The 23,788-nt window shown below is 41.8% G+C and overlaps 1 protein-coding gene across 7 annotated transcripts in view; it reads left to right on the top strand.

Moving 5' to 3' along the window:
• Positions 1–23,788, top strand: part of FOXP1 (forkhead box P1) — a 695,473-nt gene that overhangs the window by 184,156 nt on the left and 487,529 nt on the right. For all 7 annotated transcript variants that reach the window (XM_049642699.1, XM_049642700.1, XM_049642704.1 and 4 more), the window contains exon 2: positions 3,997–4,126. The gene's annotated coding sequence lies outside the window, so the exon portion shown is untranslated. The remainder of the gene's footprint in view (positions 1–3,996; positions 4,127–23,788) is intronic.

The following is a 23,788-nucleotide window of genomic DNA, read 5'->3' as shown; positions in this document are numbered from 1 at the left end:
TGGTGATTGATACCGCCACAGTGTAAATAAGTGAGCTGGGGTAGGGAGCCTGTGATGTGTTGCCAGACTTTTGAATTTATTTTAAGAAATTTTTATTTTTGAGACGTGCACATCATTTTGATGCACTTACTTTTTTTTTTAAAGTTTATTTATTTTGAGAGAAAGAGAGGGAGAGTCTGTGTGTGTAAGGGGGGGGGGGGGAGGGGGGGCAGAGAGAGAGGGAGAGAGAAAAATCCCAAGCAGGCTCCCTGTGTGGGGCTCAAACTCACAAATCCGTGAGATCATGACCTGAGCCAAAATCAAGAGTCCGACGCTTAATGGACTGAACCACCCAGTCACTCTGACGGATTTCCTTTTCATTGACTCACAAGTTCGTTATTTTGGCTCCCTCTTTCTAACTAAGTCAGAGAACCTTCTTCCCGAAATCATTTTCTTTTGGCCTAAATGATATACCTCTTTGTGAATGTCCTTCTAGAGAGATGGTGAACTTCTGTTTGTCTGAAAAGATCTTTATTTTATCCTCATTTTTCAAAGAAATTTTTTTTCTGGCTATATAATTCTAGGTAGACAGTTTTTGCCTCTAGGCACTTTTCTGGGTAATTTATTTGGATGTCTATCTTTGCTTCTGTTTTTTGTTGTTGTTGTTGCTTAAATTTTTAACTTTTTTTATTTCAATGGCTGTCCTTTTTAATTTCTGGAGTTCAGAATTTTGGTTAGAGTTATAGAGCTTGGTGGAGATGAAATTCAGTTCTGGGGCTTTTGGACTCTTAAAACGTATACAAACAAACCATAGTGGTACATGGTTTTTATTCTCATATATGTGGGGTAACTTGAATGGTTTAGGAAATCAAGCAGGACAACACTAACGGTCAGACCCTTAGAGCACAGTGTCCTAGCTGGAAACCTGCAGCTTTTCCGAGCATGAACGAAGAGGAAAGCTGCATGAACGAAGAGGAAAGCTGCATGAACGAAGAGGAAAGCTGCATGAACGAAGAGGAAAGCTACATGAACTCTTCCACTCCCCCCTTCCACCCCACCCCCCTGTGCTGCTTTTGAGGGTGACTTGTCTCCTCCTACCCACCTCCAAGCCTCTGAATATGCTACTTTGGTTTTGTGGCATGCCTTTCCCACCTCACCTTCCTTTTCCTTCTAAAACTTGTTCAAGATAATTCCTCTAGAAAGCCTTTATCTACCCAGACACCTACTATGTTGTTTTGTGTTCGCTTGTACAGCTTCTTTGTGCTGCTGAATTTCTCTAGAAATCACTGACATGGAGTGACCTCAGCAGTCATTTGGTATAGGGGTTGCAAGTTCCTTCCTTCTCCTCTGCCCCTTCCCTTCCCTTCCCTTCCCTTCCCTTCCCTTCCCTTCCGTCTTTCTTTCTTTCTTGTTTGCTTTCTCTTTTCTTTCTCTCTTCTTTTTCTTTCGTTTTCTTTCTTCTTTATTTCTCTCATGCTGTTAAAAGATTAGCTACTATCTTTGAAAAATCCTGAAATTTTACAAAATGATAATGATTCCTGCCTTTGTTTGTACTCGTGGAAGTTCTTGAAGCCCTGGGCTTATGTTTCTTTGTGGCAATAATTGGCTTTGGTGTGCGCCAGCTGCCCTCTTTAGCTGAAAAACTGCTCGTCTTCCAGGTTGCTACCTTCCCCATAGCTCCCTGTACCTTACACACCTGGCCTATTTTGCTCTCTTGTCTCGTCCGCCTGGTCTCTGTGGGGTACAGTAGCTTTCCATGTGTGAAGCAGGAAGCTCAGGGTCAGAAGGGCTAAGGATCTTCTACAAGACCTTGCAGCAAGCTTGAGTCAGAAGAGTGTCTACTACAAGGCAGGTGCTCAAATTGTTTGTAATAATGTATTGGCTGGAAAATACAGAGTTCTTGTGAGTGCAGTTCGTAGAGTCAACCCCTGATACAGTGTGATGTTGGGCAAGTTACTAAGACTCTGCCTCAGTTTTCTTATCTGTGGATTAAGATTATAACATTGTCTACCGGGAACTAAGTTGTAAGAATAGAAGTAGATGCAATAATTGTTGTCAAACACTTAAAACAATATCCAGCACATAGTGAGTTTCCGGTCAATAGCCCTTATTTTTTTGTAGGATGTTGAAGAATGACTTCTTTCGATGGTTGATTCATTTGTTGAGCTGGTAAATCTGTATTGAATGCCTGCTGTGAGCCAGGCGTTTTTCTGAAGTTTTGAAGTACAGCGATAAATACGACAGAGATGCTCCCTTATCTTGTGGAGCTCATATTCAAGCGGGGAAAACAAGCGAATACATGAGAAAAAAGTTTCTAGGTTATGACAGAATCTCTGGAGAAAGTGAATAGAGTGATATCACTGAGAGTCGCTGGGGATCTAGCCTATGTAGGTAGGCAGGACAGCCTTCTTGCAGCGGCCTTTGCCCTTAAGATCCAGTGATCCAGAGAAAGCCATTTGTGTAAGGAGTAGGCTCATGGCATGGCATTCAGCATGGAAAAGCAAGGGCTCCAGTCCTGAGGTGGAAGAACATAGCTTGCTTGGGGTGGAAGGAAGGCCACTGTGCCTGTGTTGTAGCTGAAGATTGGGTTGGTGGCTGGAGGTGTCAGAGAAGTAGGAAGTGACCAATTTGCAGGGCCTTGTAGGCCACAGAAGGATGTTTGGTTTTTATCCTAACGATGGCAAACAACCTCAGCCCATCTCTTTTTGCTGTGTGACTCCAAGTTATGCTTATACACGCAAAAGTTCGAGAAACAGTCATGTGTAATACATTTGGCAGATTTCCCTCGTAGTTGGAACTGTACTCCCTGGAGAGAAATGGAAGCCTTCCATGGGCACCCAGGGGATGCTGTCAGCCACCCAGGGTGGCAGCTCACCAGGGCTGGGCACTAGTGCCAGGGTGAGAATTCTGTGCATGTGCGAAGAAAGCCCTCTCTGCCTGTAGCACATCTTCAGTGTTGATGGCAGATCGATGTAACAGTGATACGCGATAAAACTCTTTTTAATCAGGAATCCGAAAGGAGAAGCTAATAGCTTAGCTTGTTCAGAATAAATATACTTTATTAAAACAAAACAAAACAAAACAAAACAAGAAAGCTAAGCAATAGAAGGGACTTGGGGAGCATCAGTTACTGCCCCGATCTTTGCACATGAGGAAGCTGGCATCCTGAGATAGTAAATAGCTTTCCTGGGGCCACACAACGGGTGACAATATCAGGTTCAGAATTCAGGCTTCTCCACTTTGAGGCCTGTATATTACATAGTACGTTCTGTCTTGATGGAGATACCTCCCAGAGGTTTGCTCCTTCAGTAACTCCTGTGCATTTAAAAAATTATTTTGGAGGAGAAGTGTTCATTATTATTTAAAAATAATTTAAAAAAAAGGGGGGGGGTGCTAGGTGGTTCATTCGGTTGAGTGTCCGACTTTGGCTTAGGTCATGATCTCACAGTTGATGAGTTCGAGCCCCGCATCAGGCTCTGTGCTGACAGCTCAGAGCCTGGAGCCTGCTTTGGATTGTGTGTCTCCCTCTTTCTCTGCCCCTCCCCTACTCATGCTCTGTCTGTCTCTCAAAAATAAATAAACATTACATTTTTTTTAATTATCATTATTTAAATTTCCATGTTTTTTCATCCTCTAGGAAAGATAATTACTTAATAGGAAATGGCACACTTATCCATGTAATATTTGAGTTAAAACACCTTATTGTTAGCTAAGCACTCTATAATGGGACATGATATTTTTGTAATGCTAAAATATGTAAACTATTTTGCACCGAATCTAAGATAAACAAAACATTTCAGTGTATGTGTTGAAGTAATGGGTAGATGTATCTTTCACAACAGTATTTCCGGTTCATATTTTACAACATCACATTTGATATATTGATCTACCCTCATTTTAAAGGTGTTTTCCCCTACCTCTAGATTCTATGTCTGCCTTGCTGTTTTTAAGTTTAAGGAAGTGGTGGTTTTAGAAGCTACATCTTAGTTATGTGTAAAAAATATTTTTGTATTGCAGTGTCCCAGGACCTTTTGCTGACAATTCCAGTTTCCAGACGGAACATTTGGGCAATGGTGAAGGCTTCCAGCCCTTCTCTGATTTGCTGCCAACCATGAACGGGTGGATGTGATGCTTGCTGGCCGAAAGGGTAAGTGAACTTTTATGATTATTTGTGTGAAAATTCACAAGACAAAAAAGTGGCCGCAGGGGTCACACACAGTGCAGGAAATTGATAGAAGTCCTAAGTTCATCATAACAATTGCATACTGAGGGTGAGAGATTCTCATTTTGAAAGAAGGGAGCAACTCGTGATATTTTTTTCTGCTGTAACCCTCTTGAATAACCCCTGCAGTGATCTGAGGATTTATCAAAGGCATAACAGGACACAGGAGAACTTATTTGTGTGTGTGTGTGTGTGTGTGTGTGTGTGTGTGTGTGTGTGTGTTCATACTGTGAAGGGTGGGCTATCTAAATTATGAACCACATGCATAATTAAAAGAATAATTACTTTTTTGGTCCTATCATAACTCAGCAAAAAAATGAGCCACCGTGGTATAAAAGTATAATGACCTCATCTTGGGTTTTAGAGGAAATTTAAGGCTGATTTGTTCATTAGGAAGGTCTCATCCCAAGCTTTCCACATGATAAGGGCTCTTAAGAAAGATACTGGACTCTCAAAGATATTCAGAAAGATGAGCATTTTTTTCAATCATTGTTCACCTCACTAAGATACTAATTGTAGTTTTTAAGGGAGGTCAGAAGAGACATGATGATCGTTTCCTCTTACATGTTTTTTCTGTATTTGATGGACTGTACCATGTTCCTCAGCAACCAGTGGCTCTTTTATAGTAATGAAGGAACAATTGTGACTTGCCTTTACAGAAAAAATAATTGGTTGAGGCCAGGTGTTGTGGATAAAAACTCTGACATCATTCACTGGTAGCTTTTTCATAGGAAGAGGTCACCTTTATGGGGAACCATCTCATTTCAAGTTTTGTATTCAGTGATTTAGTGATAAGAACCATTGGTGTAAACTCCATCTTGTTTGTCTTAGTGTGACTGTATTTGAAACAGGTTCTTTTTAATGGAGGGAAGTGTAGTGAAGGAGAAAGAGAATTTTATTGGAATTTGGGAGACCTAATAGTTATCTGATATGGGACAGGTTAGTCTCTATTGTGATTTTCTTTCTTTCTTTTCTTTCTTTTCTTTTCTTTTCTTTTCTTTTCTTTCTTTCTTTCTTTCTTTCTTTCTTTCTTTCTTTCTTTCTTTCTTTCTTTCTTTTCAAGTTTATTTATTTAGTTTTGAGAGGGGGGAGAGGCAAAGAGAAAGGGAATCCCAAGCAGTTCCCATGATCAGTGCATAGCCTGAAGTGGGGCTCGATTCCACAAACATGAGATCATGACCTGAACCTAAATCAAGAGTTATACGCTTACCTGATTGAGCCACCCAGGTACCCCTGATTTTCTACATTTAAAATAAAGCACATAGGTTAGAGCATCCTATTTGTCAGTGCTGCCAAGGCCTTAGAAGATGTCAATTTAAATGCCCTCATTTAACATTAATTTTTAAATTTTTTTTTTTCAACGTTTTTTATTTATTGTTGGGACAGAGAGAGACAGAGCATGAACGGGGGAGGGGCAGAGAGAGAGGGAGACACAGAATCGGAAACAGGCTCCAGGCTCCGAGCCATCAGCCCAGAGCCCGACGCGGGGCTCGAACTCACGGACCGCGAGATCGTGACCTGGCTGAAGTCGGACGCTTAACCGACTGCGCCACCCAGGCGCCCCAACATTAATTTTTAATGTTTATTTATTTTTGAGAGAGAGAGAGAGAGAGTACGAGGAGGGGAGGGGCAGAGACAGAGGGAGACACAGAATCCAAAGCAGGCTGCAGGCTCCAAGCTGTCAGCAGAGAGCCCGACGTGGAGCTCAAACTCAGGAACTGTGAGATCATGACCTGAGCCAAAGTCAGATGTTCAACCAACTGAGCCACCCAGGTGCCCCAAAAAGCCCTCATTTTATAGATGGAATAGCTGAAGCCCTTAGAGTCTAATTGAGCTGTCTAAATCCCTGGGCTTGGTCAGAACTGGAGCCTACTTCCTTTTGTCCTCAATGATTTTTGTCCTCAGTGATTTTTTTCTTGTTTATTCTGGTATAGAGGTTGAGACATCTAGCCAGTTGAGTAAAATTTCTCTGATAAGTGTCTCCTTAAGACATTGTTATACATTTAGTTATTTGGGACAGATAGTAAAAGATTTTACAGTTAGAGACCAATGTGACCTCCTTCTCAGTTCACCGATTAAAAAAAAAAAGCCCTAGTGAAGTAACTAAGGCAATTATTACTGACCAGGTGATCCTCAAAGAGCCTGGGAGCTCTAAAATTCACTTCCACGTAGGCTAGTTTGGTACTGTATTCCGCTGGAGTTTCAGATTGAGGAAAAACAGTCTTTTACCTTCCTGACATCCCTTCTTTAATTGGCAAGAAATAAGGCCAACTGTAAATGGGAACACATAAGGTAAGGGTGTCCACAGTGAGGAGAAATGGTTAGTGGAGTTGTGGAATTTAGAGCAGATCAAGGTCCTCCATCATCTTCCTGGGTGGTCTTGGGGAAGTCCTTTGATTTCTCACCTATGAAGTTCCTCTGAGGGCTTTCCACTGCTAAATAGCTATGATAGACTTCTGTGGATGGTCTGCAGACTAGTGAGCAGATAGCATGCATTATAAAAAATTGTATCTTTTAGGATCCAGGTAGAGTTGAGACCAAAGCCAGGGTCTGTCTCATACACACATGAGAATTCATAGAAGTGGTTGGAATTCTGAAGGCACTGAAATAGTAACAAACTCAGGTTTGAGAATACCTGTCATCTCTGTCGTCAGTATTGGGAAAGTGACTCAATCTCACTATCATAAAATTGATGTATGAAATTAAACAAAACCACATGAATGGATTAAAGAGTGGGTTCATTTTATTGATTAATTTCATTGGGTGAGGCCTGCTATTTGAAAAATCATTCTGAAGAACTATAATGAAAATGATCTCTCTTCTGAATTGATAAAATTGAATACCAGTTTTTTTTTTTTTTATTAAGGAAGTGCTTTATATTCATCAGATTGTAATAAACTGCCCTTCACTATGTTTTTAGTAGAAAATAGAAGTACCTCAAATCTGATGAGCTGGGGCATGTGTTCCGATTTTCTGTCCTTCTATTCTTTGTCAAAGCCCACCTCCAAGGTTTGCCAAAAGACTAATTCTTTTCCTCTGTGATGCAGTAACCTGACTTTGCATGCACTCTGTATCTGACAGTCCTTTCACTGTCAAAAATGTATCCACTGTCCTGTGGCTTTTTAGGACATTACAGTTTATTGAGTAACCAAAAGAAGCACCAATTCATTGTTAACTGCTCATAATTTGGAGTCTTTAGGCTCGAAATAAACTCCAGTTCTGAGTGCAGTGTTTCATGGTAAATGTCCTCATGGTAGAACAGGGTCACAGTCACAGGCATAGGCAGCCAGAACAACAAATGGCTACTCACATGCAAGGCAGTGAAACCATCTGAGAAAAGGTTTGTGCAAAGAGATCATTACAGCAAACGTTTAAGGTAACAAAATGGGCGGTGTACTCATTTTATGCCGGTGATAACCATGCCTGCATAATAAATTTCCTTAGGTGCAAGATAGAGAAAAGGAAGGCTGAGTGCTTGAGGTCTCTTTTCGTGATGTAGTTCTTTAATGCCACCATTCACCAGCAGGGAATGAGTTGGCTCCTGTTTCCCTGGCGTGAAGCTGAAGTTGATGTGGATACCTATCTGATGCACATCACGAGACTCCACGAGTGAAGAGTGGCTGAGTCTGCTGCATATTTAATAGGCAGTTAGCCACAGTGTTATTAATAAATGTGATAATAACAGTCTGGATTTGTATAGAGTTTTCCTGAGAAGAGTTGAGGAGAGGTGGTGAATTGCTGGCTTGTTATTCAGTCTGTGCCTTGGCATTGCCCACTCTCTAGTAGTAAATTGTGTTTTGCTGGGGGATCTGCTGTAAGAATGTAGCACCAGATGACATTGTTTTGTCGCCAATTGTTTTTCCTTACTTGCCCACAGTTACTTATTTGATCTCTCTCATAATGACATTCCTAGTTATAAGCTATTTGGATGAAGGAAAAACACGGGAAATAATTCTTCTCACTTAAGACTTGAGAATGGGCTATGTTTTGGCCGGGAGTTCCTTGCCTTTGTATAAAACTTGAGAATGTGTATTTTTTTTCATCGGTTTTGGGGTGCGGTGGTGGTGGTGGTGCAGCTTCCAGGAAGAGGTGGGGGCAGGTAGCAGGTGTTTTGGGACAGGAAAGCTGTCTGATGGGCTCCCCTTCTGAGCCGCATTGTGCTGGAACCTGTCAGTGGGCAAAGCCACTTTGTTGTGTTTAAACTTCCAGGCCCTGAAATTTTGAGTTTGAAAAGTAATTTTAGCAATTTAATAAACTACGTAATATGTTTTATAAGCTGGAGCGAATGATCTTAAGTATTTTGGTCTCTTTCATAACACAATGAACCTAATATTGGTAAAAATACAGATCTTCACTCACGACATAAAGAGTGGCTAGATTTAATAAGCAGTTATGAGTGCTGGCAGCTGCCTATCAGATTGTATAACTTGGGCTCCAGCATGCGAAGACAGTGTCAACTTACATTTTATCTCCGAAGTATTTTCGAGGTGTTTATTTTGCCTTTCTCTCCAGTCTCTAACCTAATAGAGGTAATGTAATTGGCTGAATATTTTCCACACAGCTAATTGGCTAGGGGCCAAGGTGGAAACCATTGTCTGGCTTGATGAAGATCAGAAATTAACATGACATTTATGTGGAGGTAATGGAATATATTAGTAATGTAGTCATTCAGGATGGTGAGAGCGAGAGTGTCCATCCTTTCCTTGCCCATAAGCAGCACGACGAGTTCTGAGGATGATGAAGGAACGTCCAGTCCCCATCCCACCCCCATCTCTCTGTACTTCACAGCAGTGGCCAGCCAACACCTGTGTCAAATTTACTTTTCAGTTTTTCAGACAACTGTAAGACAAACTAATGAATTATTCCCTTTGTCAATTAAAAAAGAAAATCCACTACTATTGTAAGATGAAATTCCAATTAGAAGGTTGCATTTAATTCAGAAGCTATAACATTGTTTTAATGAATTCTGTTGGAGGTGACAGTTTATGTGAGATAAATTTATATGGTGTAGGTAGATATAAATTCATTGGATAATGTTAAACATGTTACTTCATATATATTAGCTGTGAAATTTATTTCTTCTCTAGTTATGTCCCCAAGGAGGTAGAGTCAGAGGGAAAAAACATATCTTCAAAGAAAGGGTCCTTTCTGTCCTTTCAGATCCTTGCTCGAAAACAGCCTTTTCTCACTATTATTAAAAAAAAATCTGTTAAATTTCTGCATTAACTGAATTTATGATTCTTAGTGTATGCTATTTATAAAATTGAATATAGGTTTTATGATATAGGAAATTAGTCTAGGAATGAGAATATGATCCAATTTTGTAATAAAGGTAATCTGCATTTATATTGCAGAGATTTTCCATTCCTCTCTAAGCCCCTTATGGGATTATACACACATTTTTCTGGACATACAAATTCACTATAGAGTAAACTTTTAATGGATTGGGCAGGCTTTTGTTCACATGACATCTACACAAAAGCATCAAACCCTTGCCTAAATCAAAGGTGGTGAACATTCTTGACACATTTTGGATCTTACATTTCCCCTACCGCTGCCCCTTCCTGTGTCCTTGACAGACATCACTAATTGATCACATTCTCCCTTCTGATGAGTGCTGATTAGACCTCAGAGTTTCTGCACCTGAATTCCTAGAGGCAAGCTTATACATTGACCACTGGCATGAGTATCAGCAAAATAATGTCAGTCCGGTGGCTTTTGACCAGTCTTTATGGTTTTCCTTTGTTTACCCAGTACTTACTCTAATATCTGGCATCCAGCGGTGAAACACTATATGCTTGTTATATTAATGAGAAAATCTCACACACCACAGTTTTAGCAGTTATCTGGTTGTGTAACAGTTGGGCTTTTGGCACGTGTCTGCCACGATTGTGTGATGTGAAGTATTCGTTTTTCTACCTTTCATCTGGTTTTGTTGTTAACTATGTGAAACATTATAGTTTTGTAGTTTTTTTTTTTTTTTCATTCTTTAGCTTTGGAAAAGATAAAAAAGAGACCATTCTCACCCTCTTGTTACCTGTGCATCAACTGAGGCTCAAACCTAGAAGGAAGTGGTGGGGTAAGAATGAAACCCAGACTCTCACTCTCCAAGTGCAGTTTCTTTCTCAAAGGGAGGAGCACACACATGTACCAGGTGCTGACCGGTGCAGGGCAAGTGCCTTGCAGTTTCCTTTTGCATATTAATCTTGGTTTTTATCAATACCCTGAAGCAGGCTGTACCAGGGAGGAAGGCATTCAACTATTATATTTCAAATGATATCTTCTGTGATGTAAAATTCTAGGAACTTAAATTACACTGCGTGTTGTTTTTCAACAATAATCTATTTTCTGTTAACTTGGTTCAAGTAATGCACAGAGACTGAAAGAAGGAAATTTCCACTTAGTCTCTATGCAATGCAGGCTGCTGAGGTGCCCTGTTGAGAATTGCCATCGTTTTAATTCGTTCTTAAAGAAAAATGAGCAATTAGTGCATTTAAGCACCATTTAGTTAATGTACATTTTAATTTCATCGCAGCATATTGTTTGATTATTTGTGTGGTCTTGGTCCTAGTAAGCAGAGTTCCGGAAAGTGATTGTAGATGAACATGTGAATTGTTAACCTCTTGTCGCGTGTTGATGGGGGAGTACGGTCAGCCTTAATCAAGGATGACAACATCAGTGGGGCCCATCCTGGTCTGCTCTGATGGCGACGCTTGGATTTTCGGTGCACGCTGTTCCGTGCATCCCCAACCACTTGATTGGAATAGGTCCTGAGACGAAATCTCGTTCATGCCTCTTTGTGTTCCGCGAGATTTATTAACGTTCGTGACAAAGAATTACAGCAGCCATTCATGGGGCGTTAGTTGTTCTAGAGTGGTTTGGATATTGCATGAGTTATTTCGTTCAAACAGCATCACCGTCTTCTGGATGTTACCCTTTTCGGTTTTCTTGTTGAGAAGACAGAAACCCAGTGCCTAGGTCGGTCACCTGCTCCGGATCACAGAGCAAGTTTTATAAGTGAGGTTTACCTTAAGTTGTGCCACTTTCCAAGCCTGTGTCTTCACCACAAGGGCCTGCTGCCTCTTCGTCTCTGAATAGATTCTGTGGTTCCTCAAGGCCCTTTTATTTGATTCAGGCAGGGAAGATTTTGTGGCTTGTAGTTGTCTTTGTGGAAGAAATTGGAATCCAACTCATTTAAAACTGCAGCTTAATATACAAACAGGATTTTTATAGAACCAGTGATATAAAAGGAAATAGCTTCTTCCAAAAAAATTTTTTTTTCAGAAATATTCCTTACCTACTGGCCTTTTCCTCAGTCTAAAATCTCCCAGAATCATGCGGGTAGGCTCAGTGTTGTGTGCCTCCTTGAGTTCTCTCCTAAGTAAAGATGCTCCTGGTAGTGGCAGCTCGTGGGGTCCCTTACGTTGGAGGAAGTGAGTTTTTTCCCTTGATTCGGTATGAACAGACTACATAGGAGCAGCAGTCCAGTTCCTCCTGAGAATGGGTGTGGGAAGGGAGAACCTTGGCTGCTGGAATTTTGTGCCCAGGGCGAGAGCCAGGCGTTGGAAAGGTCAAGCGTTGCTGCCTTGACAGGTTACTTAGGCCCTTTGCCTGTGGGCTACAGGGATGCCTGCCCTTCCAGGATGGACGTGCCGGCTACATGGCCAGCACGCTAGCTCCCGGGATGCTCTGTGGACTTGTTTTTTTCACGACACCTGCATTCAGTTATTATCGAAAGGATTCCTCTCTCCATATTTTTTAAGAGGTGCCCACTGGATTGTGTAGGGTGAAATGGCTTGTCATTTGTGATTTCCTTCACAAGTCTTCAGGAGTGAACAAATGGTGCAGCATCTTGTTATTCTGGAATCTGGGTGATGGCTATCTGGGGCTCATTATACTCTTTACTTCTTTATGTATCTGACCACTCTTATAATAAAAGCAGTTGTATGTGGGCGGGGGTGAGGGGTTTGTCTGGCTCCTTACCTAGTCTGTCACTGGGTAGAACCAGGTCTCTGCCCCACTGTGCTCCACCCCACCTTGCCCAGCTCTCAGCTGCTGGTGTCATTTAATTGATACAGAGTCTTGGGGCAAGGAGATGCTAACCTAATCAGCCAAGAGTAAAGTAATTTTCTGGACAGTGTAGATAAAATGATTTTACCTGACATATTTCTCTCTCATTCTCCCGTGGTCGGCGTTTGGAGGGGAGGAGATGGAACTTGAACTCAGGGCCCATCAGACTTTATTCTCCTTCACCTCTGAGTCCTTGGGGCCATGGTTTTCAAAGTGCGGTCCCTAAGGATGCCTGGGAAATGTGTTTAATACAGATTTCCACAACCTCGTATGGGTTAAGGGGAGCATGGTGTCTGAAGTAATGGTAGATAGCCCCAGGTCTCACTCATTCTCTGGCTGTGGCCACGTCATGTATCCTCCTCAAACCTCAGTTTCCTCATCTGTCAAATGGGGCAATGGTAGCATCTACCCTGTTGGCTGTAAAGTCCTTAATACAGTGCTTGGCCCCTTGCAAGCACTAGAAGTGCTTGCAACTAGAAGTAGGTTACTTGGAACCCGTATTTTAACCTTTTTGAGACATTTGCAAACACACTGGTGTAACTGGGAATGTTAAGGATGTAGCAATTAATGCTCCAGGGGGCACTGTGTGATGGGTATAATTTCAACCCTCTACGTCCTAGATGTGTTTTTTTGTAATTATTAAACATATTTTAAAAATCAGTATTAGAATTTTTTACATAGATGTTGGAGAAAGAAGTCTGTCACCAAAGTGTATAAGAGTTGACAAGTGTAAATATGCAGTTAGACAGTTTCAAAAAACGTGTATTATTTACTGATCAATGTAGTGTCTCCTTTGGAGCCATTACAGTCAGCATTTCCTGTCAGTCTCGCCACGCTGGTATAATCAGACTATGGATATGCATATTAAAGTGCAAGAAAGTTATTGTGTATGTGTGGTGGCAGCTTTTTAATTGTTAATAACGTTGCAGCTTTAAAAAGGTATCGGGATCGTTTACTGTTAGGATGGTTAATAGCCCTCAGAATTGCATGAGAAATCAGGCGGCGGGAACACGTGTTACCGATCGGCTGGTGTCTGTGCCTCCAGCCAGTGCTGCAGGTACCAACGGAAGCTTTTATCTGATCTGGGTGCTGAACACTTGGAGATTCCTTATGCTTTTCTATTTTACTCCTGCTTTTTTTTTTGGTGGGGGGAGGGGGACTTGTACTCATGTAAGTGTGTGATGGCAAAAGGCTGGCATAACATCTTTGTCCCTATCAGGGATCAGCAAACTTTTTCTGATCACGGTAGTAAATATTTTAGCCTTTGGGCACCGCAGTCTGTTACCGCTACTGTCGTGCGAAAGCAGCCGCAGACGACCCGCGAATGGGTGGGCATGGCTGTGTTTCCAATAAAATTTATTGACAGACAGTGCAGTTTGAGTTTTGTAGAATTTCCACTTGACACGAAGTAGTAGAGTTAATTTTTTCCCAACCCTGCAAGAATGGCGAAACTGTTCTTAGCTCATGGGCGGCAGGTTCAGTTTGGCCCCAGGGCCTGTGGTTTGCCGAGCCCCAGTCTGAAGAAGATAGAGCGCGAAGCCATGCTGGGGATTCACTTCTTTGTTCTTGTTCTCTGACACTTGAGCTCTTCACTTTCTGATGAGATAATAATGTCTTCATTTTTGTACCCATCTCATCTGGAGAGAAGCTCTTCTATGTGATTGGATTATTTATTGATTGAGGGTGAGAGGTCTGTGTGTGGGGGGTCTCCCTCCTCCTTCCTGTATTTAAAAGAAGAGAAATATAAACTGGAAGTAAAAGTGAGGTCACGGGTAAAAGATGAAGTGAAAGGGAAGACAGGTCAAGGAAGAAAAGTAGACCTTGAAAGTGACGTGACCTCCATGTCTCTTCAGTGCCAAGCACTTTCTGAGGTGGGTCATAGATCCCCCAGCAGAATTGAAGAGGAGACGCACGTGAACATTCTCGAGAATCTGAGAGTTAGGTAGGACTTTTAATATGTATTACACGTTCAGTACGTAGCCAAAACTCATACTCGTGCGTCAGGTCTGGGGTGTCCGCAAATACTCCTTCAATGCAACATTTAATAAAATTGAGACATTTAAGGAAAAATACGAAAATTATTACACAGGTGGTTCTTGGGGATGGCAGAACTCTGAGAGGTGCTACTGAATGATTAAAGTAGGACATTTTCTTCTAAATGTCCCTGACTTTGCAACGAGGGAAATGGAGACCAGGGCACATAGAACGTGTGTCTTTTGATTTTCTGTAAAGAAATCTCTAGAGGACAAGAATGATAAAAACGAAACAAAACAAACAAACAAACAAACAAAACGAGTGAAAGCATCCGGGAAGGAAGACGTCTTAAATTAGGGTTCTCGTTCCATTTTGTGTCGAAGATTTTAATCTTTTATCTTGTAAGACAGGTGCATGAGGGATGTCGGGACAGGGGTGAATGTGGACAAGAGTGAATTCGGGGAGTGGAGCATTTTAATAAAATGCAGGCCAGGTTATAACACAGCATTGAGTAAGGGAAAACAAATGTACCATCAGGGAAGAGAAATGAAAAGGAAGTTTTTCAGGAAAGGCACAGGAGAATAATCTAGAGGAATATTTTGTTATCATGTGTCACGATAAAACTGGCTGGGATGTGAAGGAAAGAAGTTTCTGATTTTCAGCATGCCATAACTTAGTAACCAAGGTATTGTTATTGCAGCTGGGGAATAAATATCTAGAAAAGATGAACCCCTAAGAAGCAAATATGTCTTTACAGAAATGTCCATTGTAATAGAAAATGTAGGAAGTGGCAGAGAGAATACAGCAAAGGTAGAATTGTGTTGAAAGCCTTGCAAAGGGTTAGTTAGTTAGTTTGTTTATTTATTTAATGAAAAGTAAATGTATCCCATGATCCAGACCAAGACGTAGAACCTTTAATGTGTAATAAACAGCTAAACGTGGTGATTATGAACACAGGATGTTGGCCAGACAACTTGGGTTTGAATCCTGGCTCTGCTACCTACTCACAGTAGACTCTTGGGTAAGTTACACTGTTCTGTACCTCAGTTTCCCCACCTTTAAAATGTGAATGAGAACAGCACTGAACTGGAGCTACATAACAAAGTACGCATTACAAAAGAGTTGGCACATAGTAAACTTTCAGTAAATGATGTAGGTAGCTATTAGCCATAAACTATGCCCTAAATTAAAAACAGAAGGTGCTTTTGGATTACTACAGCAATCTGCTATTATGTTTCTGTAGTGTCCCAGGATACATATTTTATGCATTTTTGTATGTGTACCTCTCTGTCCTAGTGATATACATCATATACGTTCAAAGACTCGTAGACATTAAAAAAAAATTTGTTTTAAATGTTGTACTTATTTTTGAGTGTGGGAGTGTGAGCGGGGGAGGGACAGAGAGAGAGGGGAACGGAAGATCTGAAGCAGGCTCTGTGCTTAACAGCAGCGAGCCTGATGCGGGGCTCGAACTCACAAGCTGTGAGATCGTGGCCTGAGCCAATGTCGGGTGCTCAGCCGACAAAGCCACCCAGGCACCCGAAAGACTCCTAGATACTTGGTGTGCAAAGCAGTACTGAAGCCGATTGCTGTCCCCATGCATCTTGTGCCTCGGTCTTTGAGGCTGTGTTGCTGCTACACGAACATCCAGACTATCTGAGTAACTCTGGGACGCTCAACTTAACATCCTTCGGGAAGCTCATTTCATCTTTGACCAATCCTTAGAGCTAGGAAGTTCCTTCTTAAATTGCACTAAAATCTATGGCCCACAGGCTTGCCACTTAAATGTTTGCTTTGGTACCTCGAGATTCTACAAAACCCATCTCTTTTTTTTTTTTTTTTTTTTTTTAGAATTTTAAACATGTTTTATTTATTTTTGAGAGAAGAGAGAGAACGTGTTCACACAGAGGAGAAGCAGAGAGAGAGGGAGACAAAGAATCTGAAAACAGGCTCCAGGCTCTGAGCTGTCAGCACAGAGCCTGATGCGGGGCTCGAACCCATGAACTGTGAGGTCCTGACCTGAGCAGAAGTCGGATGCTCAACTGACTGAGCCGCCCAGGTGACCCAGAACCCTTCTCTTCTGCATGAAAACCCATCAGTTATTTTCAGATGGGTCCGGGGTCCTTCTTGAGTCTTCTCCAGGCTCAGGACCCTTTTTGCTTCTTCAGGTGTTACCTCTCCTGTTTGGTTTTAGGTATCCTGTGACCATCTTGATTGTTTCTCACAACACCAATAGTCACAGGGGCATGGTTGTTTTTTTTTTTTTTTCCTATGTGTCTACATTTACATATAATTCACTTAAAAGTTGCCTCTTTTTTTTTTTTTTTGACAAAACTGTCTTTATCATTTAGAAAGGGAACATTTTTGACTTTTCTTAACCCACTTCTTAAATTCCAAATTTGGGAAGCTGGCACGTAAGGAAACCGTTGCTACAGAATGGTAAATCTTCCCCTGAACTCAGTGTGCTGGAACAGGCTTCGTTTCGTTCCAAGCCAAGTAGCCGTACGGAAGTAACAGTGACACCTATGGTTCTTGGCCCCTGCAGTAGCACCCTGCTGTGTGTGACTGCCATGTGTCACATAGGCTCCCTGAGTCCTCTCGAGTATTGAAGCCTCGGGGTTGTGAGTCTGATACAGTTGGTATTCATATATTCAGGTGACAGAGGCAGTGCTAGGGTGAAATTGGAGACTCTGGTAAGATAAGCCCAAGAGGAGGGTTTTTTTGTGAAGATGACGGGACTGGTGCGTCCATACATCCTTCATCCACGTGAAGGGTTCTGTATGCTACTCAAGAAATCGTGTAGTTTCTGGCCTCTTTAGCTTTGCCCCTTGTTTTAATGCGCAAAAATGATTCAAGTCATGTAAGAATTATCCCCCTTTTTTTTGGGGGGGGGAGGCCAGTCCGCTTTTATCCCACTGAAAGAATTGAGTAATTATTTCTTTCTTTCTTTAAGTCTATTTATTTTTGACAGAGACAGAATGCGAGCATGAGCTGGGGAGGGGCAGAGAGAGGGAGAGGGAGACACAGAATCCGAAGCAGGCTCCAGGTTCCGAGCTGTCAGCACAGAGGCAGACGCGGGGCTCGAACTCACAAACCGTGAGATCATGACCTGGGCCGAAGTCGGACGCTTAAACCGACGGAGCCACCCAGGCGCCCCTTGAGTAATTATTTTTAAAGATACTGTTCTTCTCGCTGGGCTGGAGCCTCGCGCCCCCACACAGTGGGGACGCTGTACTTGATTTTCTTTCAGCTTTCCCCAAGTGACTTCCTCCCCCCCTACTTCACCAAGACTCCCAGCGAGGAAGCCAATCTCAGTGTTACCGACAGTAGAAAGATTTCAGAATGCCTTCACGGGCCTGGGTAACTTGGGGGATGGCTGGGTGCCTTCTAGGAGACTTAACACATTTCCTGAACATGGAGCCTCACCATGGCAACAGCCATGTCACATGACACATTGGTGACACATGTAAGGTGCTGCCACAACTCATCCCAGGTTGCATGTCTGTGATTCATTGTTTCCACTGACACCGTGACTGCAACTCGCAGTTGGAAGGTTGTCTGGTGTTCAGTGCCATTAACGCACACTGACTCCCATGGCACACGGAGGGCTCAGGGAAGGGAAGCATAAATAAATAAGTATGAGCTGTAAACATTGCCTTCATTAGCTCTACTGAGAAATACGTGTTCATCAGTCAACCTCCTTGCCACTCACATCCTTCTTTTTTAAAGCATATTTTGTTGGTAACACCTTGCGAGCTCAAAGATTTTATTTTTAATCATATTATACCCATTTCCACTTGGCACACTTCACCAGAGAGAGTTCACGGTGGCCCCTTTTTCGTATTTATTTATATTCTTCTCATGTAGCAGATTTATTGACGAAGGCATGATTCTGGGAATATTTTTTTTTCCCTCATTGTGCAACTTATTGAATACTCTACATAAATCACTTGGTAGTATTTCGGGTCCGTTGCTCGTGTGGAGGGGCCTGAAGGTTGGATGATACCAGAAGACTTTTCTAGAGGTCCAAGATGAGTGGTATTTTAACATATTTTAATTTCTGAGTGATTCAGTGAGTGATTAAAAAAGTAGATGTGGAATCTGGAAGACATTAAAGAGATGTCAGGGACAGACGGATTTTGATTTGTAGCCTAATGAAATGTTTTGCCAACTTTTAAAGATTTTTTTGAGAGTAGAACTTTAATCATTTGCTTGTGTTTCTGGCATGGTAAGGTTATTCCTGTTTCTGTTACATGATGAATCCAAAGTGAAAATGGGATAATTTTTAATTAGCAAAATTATAAAACCATTTGCAGCCAAATGTTTCTTGTCTTGTATAAACTGTGAGGTTTCACATTTTACTTTAATCATTTTAGGAAATTTCATTCTGAAGATCTATTTCAGTTGGTATTTTATGTATGGGTACAAATCCCTCAATATTAGAAATTACCTTGTAATATTCTTTTCCCGATATTCTTGTCACTTGAATAATCTGACAGGGTTTCGGTCATGTTTATTGCTTGTATCTATTTTGGAGGTGTCATGGTTACCTGAGTTGGATGTAGCACTAATATGCAAATCAGTATGATGAATGCAAGGCTGAATGTTACAAGAGAAATGGTGTTGGGGGTTAGAAATGTTTCTTTAATTTTATCTTGGGTGATCTTGTATGTTTCAGAATTGCTTTTGCTGAGGTTACCTATGTAATTATTTGAAGCAAAATATTAGTTGACTTTGTGCTATAAATATGTGAATGGAGAGTTATTTTATTTTATTTACTTATTTTTTTTTTAACGTTTATTTATTTTTGAGACAGAGAGAGACAGAGCATGAACAGGGGAGGGGCAGAGAGAGAGGGAGACACAGAATCTGAAACAGGCTCCAGGCTCTGAGCTGTCAGCACAGAGCCTGACGCGGGGCTCGAACTCAAGACCGCGAGATCCTGACCTGAGCCTAAGTTGGCCGCTTAACCGACTGAGCCACCCAGGCAGCCCTGGAGAATTATTTTAAAATCTCTTTTATGAAGGAAACAAGAATAATGTGCCAAGTCATGGCAGCCACACCGTTCCCGGACTTTGCGTTTTAGGGTGCTTTGATCCGATGCTTTGCTGTCGATTCCGAGGGTCTTACGTTTTTGGGGGGCTCATTAGAAATATACCTGAGAATAAGAATTCTTTGGAGATAAGAAGGGATTGAGTGCTCAGAACTTGAGGATCTGGGTAGATTAGGCGGTTGCAGCTCCTTGAACTTCTATCTATACCTGCTTGTTGGTTGGCCTGGAGGTGGGCGGCTGGGGCCTCTGCCATTTTCTGCTGTTGCTGTGGGATCCTCTAGAGGGTGCTGTGTCTCACCTCACCGTGCGCCCATTGCTGTGGGACAGGAAGATGGTGGAGACTAGCCGGGGGAAGCTATACCTGCAGCACCAGCTCGAGGCCCTCATCTTTAGCCCTTTGTCTTTGACCCATCACAGGTGTCGCTTACCAAGAAGCAGGAGGGAAAATGAGATAAGTGTCAATAAATTTCCTTCAGACTGAGTAATTCCTTAATGAAACAGATTCTTCAAGCACGAGATTTCCCGGGGAATATTGCAGGCCTAATAATTCATTGGGCAGCTGTGAATCAGCCTGAAGGACAGGAACCTTACATTAAAAAACAAAACAAAAAAACCCCCCTCGATTAATGGTGTTATTTTCGTCCAGAAATTAAGGAGTCGTTTGAAGTTTTTGGAGGCGAAAGACATGTACGTTCTATAGGAATTACTGAGAACTCCCATCTAGATCTGGTAAAGACCTTCCATTTAGAAGTAAACAGTCAACCCAAACAATAATGGTAATTTTCTAAAATAGAATCAGGTACGAGTTTCTTTAGGAAATCTCTTTTCTAGGGACATGGCAATATGACCTTGGAGAATTGTGCTTTTCAGTACCCAGTGCTGGTCACCTGTGGCTGCTGGTCATGTGGAGCGTGTGTCCGTGGCTAGTCTGAATTGAGATGGGTGAGGTGTAAAAGACACACCAGGTTTCAAAGACACTTGGTTACATGTTGAAGCGAGAGGATTTTGGATCCATTGGGTTAAATACAATGTATCTCTGAAACTAATTTTATATGTTGCTGACCTTTCTAATGTGGCTGTGAGAACATTAAAAATTGCATACGTGGCTCACTTTGTATTTCCACTGGACACCAGTGTTAGAGAACCTACCAGTTCCATATTTCTAAAATCAGGAATCTTTTTATGAAATTGTTTTCCTTGAAAAGGGGATCAAACATTGGTCAAGTTGAAAAACACTTGGCTATTTTATCAAAAAAAAAAAAAAAAATTAGGGGCGCCCGGGTGGCTCAGTCGGTTAAGTGTCTGACTTCAGCTCAGGTCGTGATCTCCTGGTTCGTGAGTTCAAGCCCCGCGTTGGGCTCTGTGCTGAAAGCTTGGAGCCTGGAGCCTGCTTTGGATTCTTTGTCTGTCTCTCTCTCTCTGTTCCTCCTCACCCCCTTCTCCCCTCCACCCCTGCTCTTTCTCTCTCTCAAAAATAAACAAACTTTAAATTTTTAAAAATATTAAATGGGGTGTCTGGCTGGCTCAGTTCATTCATCGTCCGACTTTGGCTTAGGTTGTGGTCTCACGGTTCATGGGTTCAAGCCCTGCGTTGGACTTTGTTCTGTCATTGCAGACCCGCTTCGGATCTTCTGTCTCCCTCTTTCTCTGCTCCTCCCCCACGTGTGTGTGTGGCCTTACTCTCTCTCACTCTCACAAAAATAAACATTAAAAATTAGAATGTTCTTCAAATTCACTTCATTTAGTGTAAATGTACCCCAGCAATAAATAACCCCTCATGGATTATAATATGGGAGAAAACCACTTGAAGACACTTACAGCCTGTGAATACCACACTGACACATCCAGTTAAAGAACTCAGTTAATGAACTAGTGACGTTTGCATTGAATGCTAGCAGATAATCTGTTTTTTTTAATTGTCCTCTGTTTTGTCGTGTAGACCTGTCCATCTCAAATGGTCACATGTCCATATATAAGCCTAAATATGAGAGAACTCAGAATCTCATTAAATCGCAAGATAATTTACATAGCATACCTCCGCGAAGAGGCACTTTTTCTTTGAAGATTGCAGTGGGAAAAGGCATCATTTTTGCATTTTAAATGGCCACATTTAGGCTGACATAAAACATAAGATTTTCAATGTTTACTATGACATTCCTGCTTACTTAGGTCCTCTCTGATTAGTGTTTCCAGACTCTTCCTGCCTCATGAGTGGATATATACTTTCTTCCCCTTCCCCCCACCTCATTGCCATTAAGGTCTTTTTTTTTTTCCTTTCTCTTTTTTTTAAGGAATCTCTGTATCCAACGTGGGGCTCAAAATCATGATCCTGAGATCAACAGTTAGATGCTCTTCTGACTGACTCAGCCAGGTGCCCCGCCATTAAGGTGTATTTTGTTAGAAATGTTTGAGACCAGACTTAGTTTCTAACCAATAATTACCTTTAAAATATTACAGCTGCTATTTCCATTGGAAATTTAATAGTGGTGTTTTATCATCTGAGCCACCTTAATAAAAACGCTGGGCATCACTTGGCACCTGATAGGAAAGTTCCTACCCTTTACCAGTGCAGAAAGGCATGGTGACAGCTTCAAGGGGAGGGAAAGATCTTGAGTTAGGGTGATGATAGTGGGCACAGAAGGCAGGTACGGACAGATGGTACAGAAGTTATAGCAAAGAATGGAAAGATATGGGGAATGCCTGCAGTAGGGAAGGCATGGGATGGAGAAGGGAAAGTAATGACTTTGAACTTGGACCCGACAGTGGATAGCAGTGTGCTTACCAGAGATGGGAAACTCAGCGATGAAGACTTGGGTAGGCAGGGGCTGTAAACTGTTGACTTTAATTTGCAGTACTCTGGATTCGGAAGTGAGGGTGGAAAATCTGTCTAGAAATACAAGGTGATGGTCGTTAATTTCTCTTTTTTGGGGAAACTTCTACTTTTGGCGACATTTATTCAGGTGTGGTTATACTGCAGTATTTTTCTATTCTAGACCTCTTTGGGCCAATTAAATGTGATTGTTAAGATTTTCACTTTTGTCATAAAGGATACCGTACTTATGCCACAGAGGGGAAAATCGCTGATTTTTTCACTGCCTTGAAACAAGAATTGAATATTTTAGTCCATTTCCTACTTTTCTGGATACAGATTTAAATTTTTTTTTTAAATGTTTTTTATTTATTTTGGGGGCAGAGACAGAGCGTGAGCAGGGGAGGGGCAGAGAGAGAAGGAGACACAGAGTCTGAAGCAGGCTCCGGGCTCTGAGCTGTCAGCACAGAGCCCAACACGGGGATCGAACCCACGGACTGTGAGATCATGACCTGAGCTGAAGTCGGACGCCCAACCGACTGTGCCACCCAGGCACCCCTCTGGATGCAGATTTTAAATAAATACCTAGTTGCAATCACTTGTGCTAGTCACTTTGGGTCCTGCTTTCTCTTGGGTAATATTACCTTCATCTCCTTAGATTATGCTTGTTGCGATTGCTTTTACTGACTGTAATAGATCATCTGGACATTGCACAGATATTTTTGAGGTGCCTTCCATGGGTCAGGGCCTGCCTTATGTCCTTGGAATGAGAAAAAACAGTTTCTCGCCCCTGGAGGGGAGCTTATTGGTGACTGTTTCTCAGGGGGTGCCACTCCCACCTGAGATATTACCATTCTTTTCATCTGTGCCATACCTTCCGCAGGGTGTTTAGCATCCTTGGTGTTTCTCCAGTCATTGGGACAGCCAACGTTGCCCTCACATGTTCCAAATACCACAGTCCCTGGCTCTTCAGTTGAGGATCGCTGGCTTAAACCATAATTTGGTTTACTCTTTTCCTGATGGACAGTACATTAAATGTTGGACATGAAGGTCGGTTACCTTTTGTTCTTTTTCTTTCTTTCCTTTGGTAGCAAGATGGCTGTGTGTCACTTGTATCTGTGACTGCCTAGTCACTGTAGAAAAGGCCCTGAGTGGGATGGGTGATTTTCCATTCTACCTTGGTACCTTAGGGTTCTGCTACTCACAATTTGGAGACACGTTTTGACAGTCTTGGAGGAAAGGCATATGTCATAATCTCGACGAAGATCTCCAGTGGGAAACCTTTGTTTCTCTCTCCTAGTAGCTTCTTTTCCTCCACATGCATCCCATCTCACACCCCAAAAGGTACAGTGAAGTATACTTTTGGGGAACATATATTGGAGAATATCTAGAATATTTAGAACCTTTAAATCCTGGTTCTGACACTTAATAGCTGTGTGTCCTAGTTATTTAACCCGAGGGTACCTCTTTTTATCTTCCTTTATTACATGATGGTACATACCTCAGAAAGATCTTGGGAGATTGAATGAGCTGTGTGTATGAGGGGTTGGTCTGTGAGCTAAAATGAAGACCAGCATTTGGCTATGGATGTATGGTGATTACAAGCCCAGGCTCTGAGTTCAAATATCTATTTGTTTTATTTTATTTTATTTTATTTTATTTTATTTTATTTTATTTTATT

This window comes from Panthera uncia, chromosome A2 (assembly GCF_023721935.1).
Source record: "Panthera uncia isolate 11264 chromosome A2, Puncia_PCG_1.0, whole genome shotgun sequence".
Classification (NCBI taxonomy): Eukaryota; Metazoa; Chordata; class Mammalia; order Carnivora; family Felidae; genus Panthera; species Panthera uncia.
Note: the sequence above shows the minus strand (reverse complement) of the source record. Positions and strands in the feature narration are given on the sequence as shown.